Source organism: Camelus dromedarius, chromosome X, assembly GCF_036321535.1.
Source record: "Camelus dromedarius isolate mCamDro1 chromosome X, mCamDro1.pat, whole genome shotgun sequence".
In the NCBI taxonomy this organism is placed as follows: domain Eukaryota; kingdom Metazoa; phylum Chordata; class Mammalia; order Artiodactyla; family Camelidae; genus Camelus; species Camelus dromedarius.
The window spans coordinates 28,161,196-28,176,316 of record NC_087472.1 but is presented as its reverse complement, the minus strand read 5'-3'; positions in this window follow the sequence as shown (position 1 = coordinate 28,176,316).

The window sequence follows — 15,121 nt, the reverse complement described above, 5'->3', positions numbered from 1 at the left end:
TTATTTAGGTCTTCTTTGATTTCTTTAATCAGGATTTAAAAATCTTCAGTGTACAGAGTCTGTACACATTTTCAATTTATACCTAAATATTTTATTTGGAGTTTTGGGTAAGTTCCTTGGGATTTTCTACATAGACATTCATATCATCTGCAAAAATTTGTTAAGAGGGTAGATCTCATGTTAAATGTTCTTACCACAATAAAATAATGGTTTTAAAAGACAAAAACAAATCATTGCTAATTTAATGGGAAGTGGTCTTCTCTCCTTTATATATCTTCCCAGGAACACTGTATGGGAAGGTATATTTAAAGGATCAGCGTGATGGAGATGACAGCCACTTACTGGGAAACAAATAGCATTGGTGAAAGATTTTAAAATAAACCATTAAACACCAGGTATACAAACTTGCAGTCACTCACAAGGAATTTATCAGATTTTGTCCACTTTGTGAAATGTTCCTCAGTGAAGAATTCAGGTCTTTCTTCTTCATCACTTTTTATTCAACATACTTTCTGTGACTGGAGAAGTTTCCAACATTACATATTCTGTTGAGTCTTCTGTTAAAACACTTTCCATTAATAATCAATTAAATAACATTGAGTACCTGCTTTGTCTCAGGCTTTTGTCCAAGGCCTGAAGCCTGAAATTCAAGTGAGATACGCTCTTTTCCTTGAGCTCTATACTTGGGTATCTGGGACACAAACACTTATCATAAAGTAAAGTGTAACAGTGGACGTTTGTATCAGGTAGGAGCACAAAGTCAAAAAGGGGAAATTCGGACGGCAGTGAACAGAATGTGTGTGGATCAGGGTGTGTGTGGCGTGGTGGTCAGCACAATCCCCAGTGCGAAGTGATGCTTTCGCTACTGATTCCTTTCTTTGAAGTTTGACTGGAGATAAAAGGGCCTAGACAGGTGTTTTTTGTTTCTTGTTTTTTTTTTAAATCCAGCAGACTCCTCCTTGCGGTCCAGATTTGACCCATACTTATTCCCTGGATTAAAAATCCTCTTTCAAAACTGCTACACTCATTAGATTTCATGGAAGGGACTCCTTGAAAGGCTTGAGAGCTGAGACTCACGGTCCAGTGTCACTGATGAGAAAAATAGCCCCTGATATATGAGAGCTGGCGTGGCCCTCACGGCTTGGCCGTGTTCTCCTGTGAGCATAGAGAAATTCACACACACCAGCATCCAACAAGGCCCCTCTGCGGTGGTGATTCAGTGAGACAAAAACAAGACTACTGTGTAATCATGTCTGAACACAGACAAAACATGAATGTTGTCCAAGTCTCAGAAATAAACAAACATCCTCCACTCCTGGCTGATATGAAGCACTGCTGCTGCTTTTTTCCCCCAATAAATTTTTAGCCTTGGTATAATCTAGTATGATTTTACAACATTGATTGTAAATATTTCTTGTCTTTAGATAACGTATTCCTTACCCCTTGTCTCCTCTGACAAACAGTTGTGACAAAATTTTCTACCTTTTAATTAAGTCAAAACTGTTATAAGAACTTTTATCTGCCAAATGTATTTATAATGATGATGATAAACTTGACAAACTCAAGAGTTTAACTTCCTACATTAGTTATGCATAGATAAAAGATGGTAGTTATATCTTCCAATGATTGAATGCATTTCAAGTTTAAAAGAAACATACATTTAAGCATAAAGACTGATGCAATGACTCTCTGCCAAACATTTTTCCAGGATTCTTGATTCACAAACTATTTTTGTATTTTGTTCAAAATATTTGTGGATAGGCATTTGGAGTACTGACTTAGTTATGTAGGACTCATGAGGGTCCTATTGCTTAAATCCAGTAACCAAGACATAACCACTTTGTGAGCCTTAACAGCAACAGCAAAATATGTAAAAACTTCAGGAAGCTTAGTTCTAAGGTCTTCACTAAACATGATGCTTCTCATGCTGTATAAACTCTTTGATGGAAGCAAAGCACTCACCACTTTTCAGCTAGTCACCTAGCCACCTAGCCACCTAAGAAATGTTATTGTAATGCTCCAAACCTGGCCACTCTTCCTCCCTTTACCTGAAATAGAAAACCCCCCATGGTTGCTTATCTCTTTCAGGAGATTATCTCTGCCCTGGGCAAAACTTCTAGAGACTCTCTTAAATAACCATGATTTAGTTGTATTTGTTAATGGTTCAAAAAGAAAAAGTAAAAGTGAACATTGCTAAACAGGATATGCTATTACATACTTAAATGTCTCCTTGAAATACAAGCTTCTCATAGAAATTAAATCAGTTCAGATAGCTAAATGAATTGTCCTTGCCCAGGCTAACCATTGGACAAAATATAAAACAGGATCCTTTATACTGAGAGTAAATATGTGATTTTAGGTTGGTTCCATGATGTCAACACGGTTTAGAAACAAGGAGATTTCCTGGCCTCTCCAGGAACCCTTATAAAATAAATGGTGACTTAAAAGAACTTGAGATGCTTTGCCATTATCTGAGAAGATAACCATGATAAAAACAGATTTTAGCAAAAATGCCTTGTGTTATCACCTGCATAGCAGACATAGTTTGGCCGCAACACTGAACCAACAATAGCAGGGAGATGGCCAGAGGTACTGCTGAGTGGCCGGCAGTGCGTGTTCTACGTGCACTCCCGCCATCCTGAAAGGCTGTCAAGGTAGGACATGGCCTGGAACCAAAGCCCCAAGTCCCACTTACACATCTCCAAGTGGGCGATGAGTATTTTCTGATTATTGCTGTCTGTTCTTAGGGTGGGTTGAGGCCTCTCCTTGCTGGAGAGCTGAGTGAAACGATTTCTCTCTCCTAATATGGGACATCCCTGGGGAGAGGGTATAGCTCAAGTGGTAGAGTGCATGCTTAGCATGCACGAGGTCCTGGGTTCAATCCCCAGTATCTCCTCTAAAAATAAATAAGTAAACCTAATTATCTCCCTCCCCACCTGAAAATAAATAAGTTTTAAAAAATGATATGGGAAATCCCAAGGTATCTGTCTAGTGATAGGGACACACATTTTGCTGGGATCATCATTTCAAAATCCTTTCAAGTATTACATTATACTTAGAAATTTCTCTGTACATACCATATTCGAATTTAGAAAAAATTAACAGAATTCAAAAATTATAATTATGAATGCTCTCAAAACCTCCAGATTTCCCAGGCCCCAAATGCTGCCATTGGCCTGATGATGACAAACCACTCAAAGATCCACAAGTTTTCTCCTTGTATGTTTTAAAAGACTGCCTTGTGCATTTGGGAATTTCACTTCCAATCCTAGATTCTACTCTATTTTACAAGTTAATGGGACTGAATATTCTGGAACACTTATAAAATATCCCCAACTTTATGACCAATAGATACAAGGTACATTTTCAAAATAATCACCTAAACATCCTCTGTGTGACCTGCCACCTGGAGATTTGGTCTTCTGAAACAGGCAATGGAAATAAAACTTCCTTTGAGCCTCTGTGAAAAATATCTTGGTACCGTCAACTGGTATATCAGTAAAACTACAAGATATTGATACTTAGATTTAAGTATTTAAATTTTTAACTTAAAAGATACACATCACTTTCTCCCAGACTACTGGACATCCATTTCATCACAAGACTGAGGAACTGGATTCTTAGGAATCCTCCAGAAGCCACTGACAGCAGAAGTGGACAGTTTTTGCCCGAGACAACAAAAGCTGCTGTCCTCAGAAGCCAATAGGTTCCACCCGAGATGACAGAATGAGATTTTTCTCATTTTTCAACCCTTTTTCTGCCCCTTTGCCCTTCTAATATTACCTCTTCTTACACGTTTATACCCTCCAGGACACTAATATGATCTCCCTTCTCTTCATCCTATTATTTTTGAACCACTATTGCCCTCTTCCGTCTCTTCAGAGAAAACAAAACTCTCCTATATGTTTTTCCCAGGCCATAGCTACTGCTTTGAATTTAACTAACTGCTGGATCTGATATCCTCCACCAGACCCTGCTGACACTAATTCAACATCTATCCCTTTAAACATCTCAGAAGGCAGATTCCCTTTCACAGACCCCTTCTGGTACTTCAGCTTCCCTCATATCGTTAATCCCAACTCTCAGCCTTGTAACAATGGACCTTGACCTCACATTATCAGAAAGCTCTGCTAAGGTGATTATAATACCATCAGCAAGACCTAGCCGATGAGGTGTAGACAATAATATTAAGGCTTTCCTGACCCCTGCAGTCAGTTCATTCCCTTTAGATAACATCCTGCTTTGCTGAACTAGTTAGCGCCACTCAAAAAATTTTTCTATCTCGAAGGACATCAAACTGACTTACCCCTGTTGTGATAAATGACACTTTATACTCGCAGTACAGTTTACCCCCAACTAGGGTATTTCATTTATACGGGTAGGCTTACACAACGTGGCCACACACAGGATTCAGGATAATTGTGAGACACTTTTAAGTATTTAAAAGCACCATCCCTCCTGTGGATCATGTTTCTCTGGAAAAAATACTACCCAAAAACCTTCAAAACGCAGTACACCCAAGCTTATTAAAACCAAAGCTCCCAGAAGGTATAACTGACTCTGTTTTAATGTGTACTAAGTAAGTTGCAGTTCCACCACTAGGGATAGTGTCACTGACAAACGTGGCCCAAAACTTGCCTCGGACCCTAACCAAAATCATAACTAGCACAACTTCAACTTTAAAAGACAAATTAGTTTAAACCCATTAGTTAGGATTGTTGTGGACAATCACGTGACCTTTGATGACCTCTTAAGTAGTCTGAGTGGGAATTTACGCCATGGCAAACACTACTTGCTGTACCTATTGATGAAGGTGATTCCTATACCAGGAGCCACAAAGTGGAGGGCCCCCTAGTGGCCAAGCCCACATCACAAATCTAAACCTGAAAGTCAGGCTGCACTTAATAGGAAACACCTGTCAAGAGTCCTGATTTACGCCAATCACTACCCTCCAACCCAGCTTTAGCCGTTTACCTTAGAAAATAGGGTTTGTTAGCCCTACAAGGAAATCCCCAACCTCCTAGCCAATCATGCCCTTCTCCACGTTGCATCCTCTGACTCTCCGTAAAACTCGCTCTTCCCAAAATCACTCGGGAAGAGCGTTTCTCTGCTTGTGAGGCATGTACTCTCCCAACCCATGGATGGTTTTTCCCTTAAATAAGGGACAAATTTGTTTTAGTTTTGTCAATTGACATTTTGGCAATGGGTTGGGACCTGAAGACAGCTGCTCAAAATTCCGTGAACGGCTCCAAGACACAGGTGACGATACCCACAGAGCCCTTCGGTTTTGCTGCCTCTTCAGCCCTCTGGGACCTCTGGGTAAGCTGCTCTTGGATAAGCTCTGCCTATTTTGTGCTCTAACTTCTTTGAGTTTCTTTGTCCTAATATTTCTGAGTGGACAATTGGGGTGTGAGAGACTGCAGATTGTTCTGGGTGAGACTTACTGGGCCACAACACTTGGGTTTGTTGCAAGTTTCATCTACAAGGTAAGCCACCTTCGAGAGGTCCTGATAGGGCTCAGGAACGGTGCACAGGCAGCCAGAAACAGTAAGTCTCATGGAATTAAGAAAGATTATTTCAACAAGGGAAATTAATGGATACTCCTTCAGTCTAAGAAAGCAAAATGGCAACTATTAGGGGATTCAGAAAGCCTCAAAGTTAAGTCCACAGCAAAAAACCACTGGGGGACATGGGGAGATAAACTAAGATAAGAAATTTGGACTCTTTTTACCAATAGCACATCAAAATCTAAGTAGGCACAAGTTAAACTACTAAAAACCATTAGAATGTCTGCCACTGTGAGGAAATCATCTCATGAAAGAAATAAGAGTTCTATTGCTAATGAGAATCTTGGAAGCCACCGCCACAAAATTGGTGGGTACAGGTCAACCACTTAAAAGCCGTTAGGGTGCTTATCACCTAACTTTAACCTCACTCGCCAACCTTAAGAAAATTTCCATGCAGTGAGTTATACTGTAGAACTCTACAAAATCTCCAACCCAGTGGCACATGCCTCTTAGGTATTAATTTGGCTCCGAGAGACCCAAGACTTGGCTAAAGAAATGAGCTCCTCAAGTTTCAAAGAATGAAACACACCAACTTCCGGCATGCCTGCTAATTCTATGTCTAAGAGCTGTGGTCCCAGAAGCTGCTGATAGCTACAAAAATGGCAAATTCTTACTAAGACCACCTACAATTACAGTGGTCATCACAGGGAACATTCCAATTAGACAAGATCATTCATTTAAGAACTGTACGTGAAAGTAAGAGTTCCCAAATCAAACAAACAGAATGGGATAGCTATTTAATTGGCATGTAGAAGCCTCCAAAAGGCTTCAAGACTCCAAAATACCTTCATTGAATGATTCATTGCAAAAGGCTAATGAAAAATTAAAGACACAAGCGGTACCTAAAATAAGACTGTAGGACTGATGTGACTCCTGCTACTCTCCTCTAGTCTACTTTACCTGAATATTCAGTCTAGTAATCCTCTATCTATATTGCCTTTCAACTCTGAAGGGATTAAAGTCTGCCGAGTTAGTTGCCTTAAAGATACCCTCCTTGAAGGAGAGCCTCTCCCAGTGTTGACAGGACTCTGAGAGACTATCCAGTAAACTGCTACCAGTCATTCCCTTAAACTGCCAAGGGGAAACAAAAATTAAAATTAATGGAAAACCTTGTCAAATTCTGGTAGATATTGGAACTACACTCTAATCCCTATTAGCTCTGGAGCCTGCAGATGGGATCTTGGGAAAACTGGCAGAAGCCAGCAAAGGATGAGAATTCCTACAGCAGGCCCAGATCTCTGTCTGTAGTGCCCCATCCAGAGATGAAGGTAAAATTTCACATTGTCCCTTCCTTTCCAAATCCAGACCCAATGGTTATTGATTCTTTCTCTCACAGGGACACCTGTTGCCTTCTTGTTTGTCTTGTCTTGTGTCCTAAGAAACTGGCTTGGAAGCCATCAATTTGGGGGCCCCCAAAACATGGCCAGACAGAAATGTGGGCCACTCCATTTGCAGCAAGGATCCTACAAACTGTTACCAGCTCTCAGGAGAACTTTCTAAGTCTGTCTTTCTTTTGGCTATCTTTGGGAGTGGCGCTGGAATCTCGGGAGGGTAGTATCTTTTGCACCCTCTTTGGAGATGCTTCTTGGGTCAGTGGGGTTGCTCAATACTGCCAGGAATATTTACTGTTTGTCCTGGCTGAATCCTGGCAAGATATTTGAAAGGATTTTTTTTTAAGTAACTCTATGGTCAGAGTTGGTCAAATTGGAAGCTGATATACAGAATTTGATAAGAGCTTTTTTTTTTTAAGCCTTCTCCCCTAAGCTAAATGAAGCTATGTGCCCAGAGGGAAAGAAAAACATTCCAAAGACAAACAGTTCTAAATCTAGACCATAGGAATCTTTTGATTTTCATCTTAGTTGGAGATCTCTGCCATGATCTAAAAAAGTGGATTGAAGATGATGTAGTTGGATGTGTGGGTCAGCCCTTTGGTGTCATTCAAGTTGCAACCCAATTCTGTGAGAAATTAAAAACAACTGTCCTTGTCTTGTAAATTTATGAGTCTTTACAAGAACAGAAGTGCATAATTCAAAGCTCACTTATCCTTTTTACCATTCTCACACCCTCTACTCTTCATCTCAAAAGGCTTGTAGATATTGTAAAAATTCTGGACTTAGGAGACTAAAGTCCTTCTTGGTAGAACTTGTATTCTTCTTCTGTACCTTTGAGATGTAAATGTTCTACCTGGTTTTCTCTAGGAACTAACGGCCATTTCTTTGAAATATAAACTTCGGGGAGGTAATTCCTATCAGAATGTACCCCCCCCCAAAAAAAAATAGAAGAAGAAGAGGAAGAGGAAGAAGAATAGGAAGATGAAGAAGGAGAAGAGGAAGAAAAAGGAAGAGGAGGAGGGACTATTTCAAAACTAGGTCTAAGAAAAATGTTAGAAGTTTTCTTTACAAATATTAGTAAAAGGCTTTAGCCATCTGAGCAGGTAACCATAACTTATTCCACCTGCCAGAAACACAATTTGGATCGAACTGTTCTTCTATGAACTAGTGAGTTTCACATTATCATATCTTGCTCATGGCTAAAATTTTTTAAACAAAAGCTGTGAGATCTCTGCTTGCATCTGGCTGTCTGTTTGTGTACGTCTGTGTGTTGTAAAGCAAAGAATATTTTTTGCCATTCAATTCTATGAGGATCAAGTCATTAGCCACTGACATTCAGTACACCCTGAAAAGAATTCAGGATGAAAAACAGGATGAAAAATATGTGTTTTGGATTTATGGGCCCCTAAATAGTTAAGATGCATATCTAAAGAGGAATTTCAATGACCCCAGATTCTTGCATCTTCCCACACATAGATGAGCACTAAAATCATTAACTTGAGAGATCTGCTTTTGTGATTAGTGGTAATCTTTTACCAAGATATATGCTTGACTATGTGTATTCCCCAACCAACAAAATTCATAGATATTCTGGCTCCTTTCTGACCTCTTCGTAGCTATTCCTGAGAGCCATCTGAGAGGCTGTCTCCTGGGCTATAGTCCTCAGTAAGTTCCCCAAATAAAACTGAAAATCACAGCTCTCATGTTGTGTGTTTATTTCAGGCAACAGTTTTGGCAACCACAAAAGGACCCAGAGCAGACTTTGCTTCTTCACCTTGTTGTTTGAATTAAATGCACAACCTAAAAGTTGAGAGTTACGTTTTATTTGGCAGACATTTCTGAGGACTTGAACCCCTTTGAGCCTGGGATGACATCCTCCCAGATCGCTCTGAGGGACTGCTCCGAAGACGTAAGGGAGGAGCCAGGATATATAGGAGTTTTTACAATAAATACCAGGTAGTTGGAACATCAAAAGATTACTGTTAATTAAAGAAAACCAGATATCTCAAGTTAAAGAATTTAGTGCTTTTCTATGTATGGGAAGGTGCAAAGATCTGGGCTCATTGAAATATTCCTTTGATGTACACCCAGCTATCTAGGGCCAATGTCCTGTTCTTCCACATCCTGAGTTACCTCAGTGTGCACAGCTGGGGGTGCCTGCAGAAGCCCACGGGCTGCCTGCTTATTTGCATCCTGAGTTACCCCCACTTACTGTTGGGGAGTGGCAGTAGTGGCTGAAGACTTGATGGCCAGAGCATTCTTTGTTTACTGATATGGCTGACAATATTTTTCATTCACAGCCTGAACTCTACAAGGATCTGGAGCCTTGATACCAGTAAGGGCACCTTGTGCCCATCCACATGCCTAGCAAGTCCAGACAAATTTGGGTGAGTCTTTCTTGGTCCCAGATTGCCCATCTTGGTCGATGATCCTTGGTTTTATTTGATGGTGCATTAAAAAGTTACCTGTCTTCTCAGTTGAAAGATACTGAAATTTTGCTTGGTTGAAAAGACATTGGGATCCCCAGTTGAAAGACACTAGGAAGACTTTGCTCAATTGGAAGACACTGAGGAGTTTTGGACTGAATGAATAGGTAAGCAGCTTGTTGGTGTGTTTCCTTGAATTGGCTATAAAAGAGTTTGTTGGAATAAGAGTGAGGATATCATATGAGCGCTTTTAGCTCCAAAAATAAGGGACGCAGCTCCTCCTGGCTGGTTATGGCAACTGAGAAATTTATGGGAGTGGTGTAGGTGAGTCCTCACACTGTGCCATAGAGAAAAATCACTGATTAATTAAAACCTCAGTCATCTGGGGGTGCACCATAAGGTCTGGCCATCCAATGCTCCAAGAACCCATGGCAGTTTTAGGCTGCTGCTGGGAGAAACCTAGACCCATGAAAAAGCTGAGATGACTCCAGGGTGACACCTAGAGAAGTAAAGTTCACCAACAGCCCACTTGCCCGCCACACAGTTTTCAATACTGATTTTATCCTGACAAAAACCCAAATTTAAATTGAGGAATACAGTCTCCTAAACAGAAGGAAAGGGGACACCAGATAACCTGTGACTAGCGCCCCAGCTGGGTTTATGTACACCTGAAATTTATACTTGTAAGTACTTCCTTAGTTGGGAACTAAGGAAATTCTGCCGTGAAATGGCCAAGATGAGGCTTTTCTTTTGACATTCCAAAACTGGTTTTTGCTTATGCAATTAGAGAAAGCCAGCTTGATAAAATATCTTTTCAAAATTCCGACCCTAAGGGAACAAAGTCCTTGTAGGAGGAGCTTGCATTTTTCTTCTGTGCCTTTGAGATGTAAATGTTCTATTAGGACTCTCAGGGACTTTTATCTTACTCTTATCCAAACCATCTCATATTCCTGAGACAGAGGGGGGGAAAGGAGGAAACTTTTTAAAACTCAAGCAAGTAAACTTATTCCAACTGTTATTAATACAATAGTGAGTTTCATATTATAATATCTGATTTATGACTTAAGTTTTTAAGTGAAACTATGAAATCTCTAGCTGTGTCTATGTCTTGTCATGGGGCACAATGGAGTGGCCGGTTGGTGAGCCAGTGACACGCGGTTGGTAAAACAATTTACCAGAGATGAAGTATAAGAATAGAAAGGAGTTTATTAGGTACACCGTCATAGACAACAGTGGGCCACACAGGCGAGAGTTGTCTGTGTGAGCGCAGGGGTGAAGTACAGGGTCTTTTACTGGGGGGAGGAGTTGGTGGTCACAATAGTTTGGGGGCTGTGTGATTAGCTCGTGCACAAGTTCTGATTGGTTATGGGTGAGGTAAGAAGTTTAAGGTCTGGGAAGGGTTTGTGGGGTTTATCACTCTGATAAGGTGGGCTGAAAGGAGCTACCTTGATCTATTATGAGATTAAGCATTACCTAGGGCTATCAGTTTGTTAGGGCAAACACGCCCAGCAAGAATGTACTTTATCTTTTGAGGAATTGTTGCAGCAAAGTGTGTTACAGCTCAGTTGTGACAGCAACCTGGATCCTGACGAGAGACCAACCAGCACTCTGAGGGTTGGAGAACTCAGGTTTATTAAGCTGGCGGGCCGAGAGGAGTTAACACTCCAAGCTCTGGACCCCATCTATAGGTTTACACAGGCTTTTATAGGCTGCCAGTCTAGACTTTGCAACATCATATGCAAATAAGGTGTAACAAAGTTGACTAATCAGGAATGAGCTTTTTAGAAATGGACCAATCAGGAGTGATAGAAATGGACCAATCAGGAGTGAGCTTTATGCAAATGAGGTGTTACAAATGGACCAATCAGGAATTAGCTCAGGGAACCAATAGAATCTTAGGGGTAAGTTCCACTTTCCTAGGAGCAAGCCATTTTATAGAGGCAAAAAGCAAGATAATGCTGCCCAGCCAGGGAACTGGATGGGGCTGGAGGAAAGTCTTTTTCATGGGGCTTCCCACCTCAGAATCACCAGCAGATATCTGAAAGCCCAGGAATGGGGGTCGTTGGACTTTGAAGGACATCAGTTGGTCCCACATGTCTGTGTGTACATTATAGATATGCTATGCCTCTACCTCCAAATGGTATTGCAAAAATTAATTAAGTGAGCTTGATTTAATTGGCTTAAAGGAAATCAAGTGCTTATGTAAATTCTCAGAGATATAAAAGAAACCCAAATGAATTTCAGGTTCACATGATCTGGGAAGTACTAAGTATTAAATTAATATTTGGTATTAAAGTTAGTTTACATTTATTGGTTTAATTAATGCAATTCAATTCCATTCTAACACTAATTACCCAGAGTTAGCAAAGACCCCACAGGTTAAGGGCTCAGTCCCACAAGCCTGCCCCTAATTCGTATACCAATCACAAGTTTTGGGCTGCCACTTATACTTTTGACTAGTTAGTGATAAATCAGGGGTTCCCATGACCCTCTCCTCATGTTCGATAATTTACTAGCACAGCTCATAGAACTCAGGGAAACAGTTACACTTACCAGTTTATTTTAAAGGTTACAACTCAGGAATAGCAAAATGGAAGATGTGCATGTTGGGGAGGGAGGTGCAGAGCTTCCATGCCCTCTCCAGGCACGCCACCCTCCCAGCACCTTGATGTATTCACCAACCCACAAGCTCTCTGAACCCCATTGTTTAGGGATTTTTTAAAAGAAGATTTTATTATGTAGACATGATTGATTAAACCATTGGCCATTGGTGATTGCATTAGAATTCTCCAGAGAAATAGAACCAATGGGAGATGAGATATATATCTGTGTATATATATGTATATGTGTGTATATATATATATAAGTATGTATAATTTTTTTTTTACTAGGAATTGGCTCATATAGTTATGGAGACTAAGAAGTCCCTGTAATTACTAACTGAAAGCTAGAGCCCCAGGAGAGCTAGTGGTATAATTCAGTCCAAGTCTGAAGGCCTGAGAACTAGGGGAGCCAATGATGTAACTCCAAGTCCAAAGGCCTAAGAACCCGGGGCAGGGGTGGGAGGTGGTTTACTAAGCCCTGGAATCCAAAGGCCCAAGAAACAGGAACTCTGATGTCTGAGGTCAGGATTAGGTGGGTGTCTCAACTCAAGAAGAGACAGAGAGAGAATTCATCATTCCTCTACCTTTTTGTTCAGCTTGGGCCCTCAACAGATTGGATGATGCCAGCTCACATTGGTGTGGGTGATTGAAATCATTCTCCAGTCCCTTTCCCCTCCCTGAAGGTCACAGGTAGGGCTGAAAGTTTCAACTCTCTAATCAGGCCTTGGTCTTTTGGGGATCAGCCCCCATCCTCAAGCTATCCAGAGGCCCTGGGGCACCAGTCATCTCATTTGCATACCAAAGACACTCTCATCACCCAGGAGATTCCAAAGGTTTTAGGAGCTATATGCCAGCAACAAGGGACAAAGACTAAACACTTATTTCTTATTACATCCCAGCATCCAATACAGAGCAAAGCACTAATTCTTTAAGCCCTCTCTAAAATCATCTAATACAAATTCAAATCCTATATGAAATCTTTTCTACACACTTTTATGGAGATAATCCATGGTTCCTTCAATAAGAAATAAATCCCACTTGTTTCACTGCAAGGATGGACGGTCCTCGTGTTCTTTAACAGTGGAAACAACAGCCTCCACCTTCAGGTTGTCTGATAGGAGAGAGGAGAAAATGCATTCAAGCTTTGTTGCCGGTGGATGTAACCCATGTTACAGGTTCTTGCCCCTTCCCAGAAAGAATTCAGACCCAAGACACAGTGGTTAAAAAAGTAAAGTGAGAATTTATTAAAGCATGGATAGTACACTGGCAAAGGGAGAGCGGGCAGGCTCAGGTGATAGGCTGCCCTGAGTTTCTTTGGCAAGTTGGTTAATATGGTGTAAAAATGAATGGGCAGAATATTCATTGGGGAGGGAAGAGTTTGGGGTTGTATTCCCTGATTTTCATCCCAGCTCCACATTCCCAAAGGGAGGAGGGATTTTTGCCCTTATTTAGTCTGGATGGGAAGTGTCATGGCGTCAGTGCATGATGGGTACTTCTAACCTGCGAGGCTCATTTTATTGTAATGAGGGTAATAAGCAAAAGGTTTGTTCGGACACTGGAGATTCCTGCCTTTTCTCACCTTTCTTTGATGGCCTCCGGGGCACTTATCACCCCCAAAGTTGTGACCAGTTATCAGCCCAGAGGTTCCTGCTTTTCTTTCTCTGCCCAGGGACCCTTGGTGCTTACATGACGTATGGTTTTCTGCATTTGGTCTGTGCCCCTCCTTTCTGCCCAATTTCTGCCATTTGGTCTGTGTCTCACTTTCTCTGCTCATATCTAGCTGTCTGCCTGCTCTAACAGTTTCACCCCTACATGCATGCCCAGAACTGGTCTCCTTGTCTCTAGTTTTCCTTCAGCCCACTCCTTTGTCTCCTCTGGATTTATTTTCTAAAGAGAGGAAAAGAATTTTGCAACACACCCTTTCACCCTTGGAAAGAGTTCAAAGTACTTAGCATGAAAACAAATTTTAAAAATCTAACTGAATAATTGCTCTGAATGAAATTTGGACCAGTTTTTCTCTGTGTTTGAATAGATCCATGTTCAGTGAGCTTCCTGAAGATTCCTAGAGACTTCTTGAAATACATTTTTAACAAAAGTGGAGCCTCTGTGTTTGCTGGGTATTTCCATTAAAAAATTTCAGATTTTCTTTCCTGATTAAAGTGGTTTTCCTTAGAAGAATTCTTAAATGCACAGAGAGGATGTAAAAAGGACAGACTTATCAATGTGGAAACAAACTAGATGATCAAAACTGCACTTGCCAACATCATTATTAAGATAAGGATACTCTTAGGAAGAACTCCTTTCACCAAAATTTGGTAAATTCCTCCAGCTTTGTCTGGGGCTCACCAGTGTGACCACCTGCAGGTGTTCTGAACAGTTTACTGTGATTCTCACATTGAGGAGGTCCTGCCATCTAGTGGCCAGATTGCATAATGCTACTTGCTTATTTTAAACGGAACTGAAGGCTTATGTGGAGTGTGTCCCTCTCCCTCCTGGAGTCCACCGTGCTCTCTCCTGGTGCTTGGATGAAATTATAACAGTTATTTCCAGATGCAGGAAATGTTTTAAACTTTTGAGAAATGGTCTGACTTTGGTAGGAAAATAAAAGTCTTCATCTGGGAAGGGTTTTGACTTGATCTTGAAGCTGAGGTTCCCTTTGATCCTAACCACGTATGACCATGCATGTGGGTATTTGTCTTGAAATCATGATGGGATACACTCAGGCAGCAGGGTTCTGAGAGCACCATAGGTGAGCATGTAGATTTTAGGAACAGTCTTTGCCGGCCCAGCCTCTCCTTCCTCCTACAAGGGGGCAGCCAAGCCTGAAGGGGCCAGGATTTGTGTCCCAGAAGGCCAGAGAGAATTGTGGAGTGCCAGGGAGGAAGTGGCCAGGGGAGTGAGTTTGATGCACTGAGTACTGAGCTTTTAAATCAAAATCTGTCCACAGGCAGGAATGGGGACTCTGAGGAGAGGGGAGTCCTCAAGAGCATGAGCAGAGGCAAACCTAGAGAGAAGAGTAGCAAGTTAGAAACCAGGTCAAGATGGTTCTGTGGCTGAGAAAGGAATTATAATATACTGAGCTGGCCTTTATTGGTGTTGAAACTGGGCAGGCCCAGAGAAGCGGAGCGGGAGCTGGAGCTGAGTCAGGGTGTCTAGAAGCAGCAAGTGTTGGGAGGTTTGCAGGTCAAGTTGGT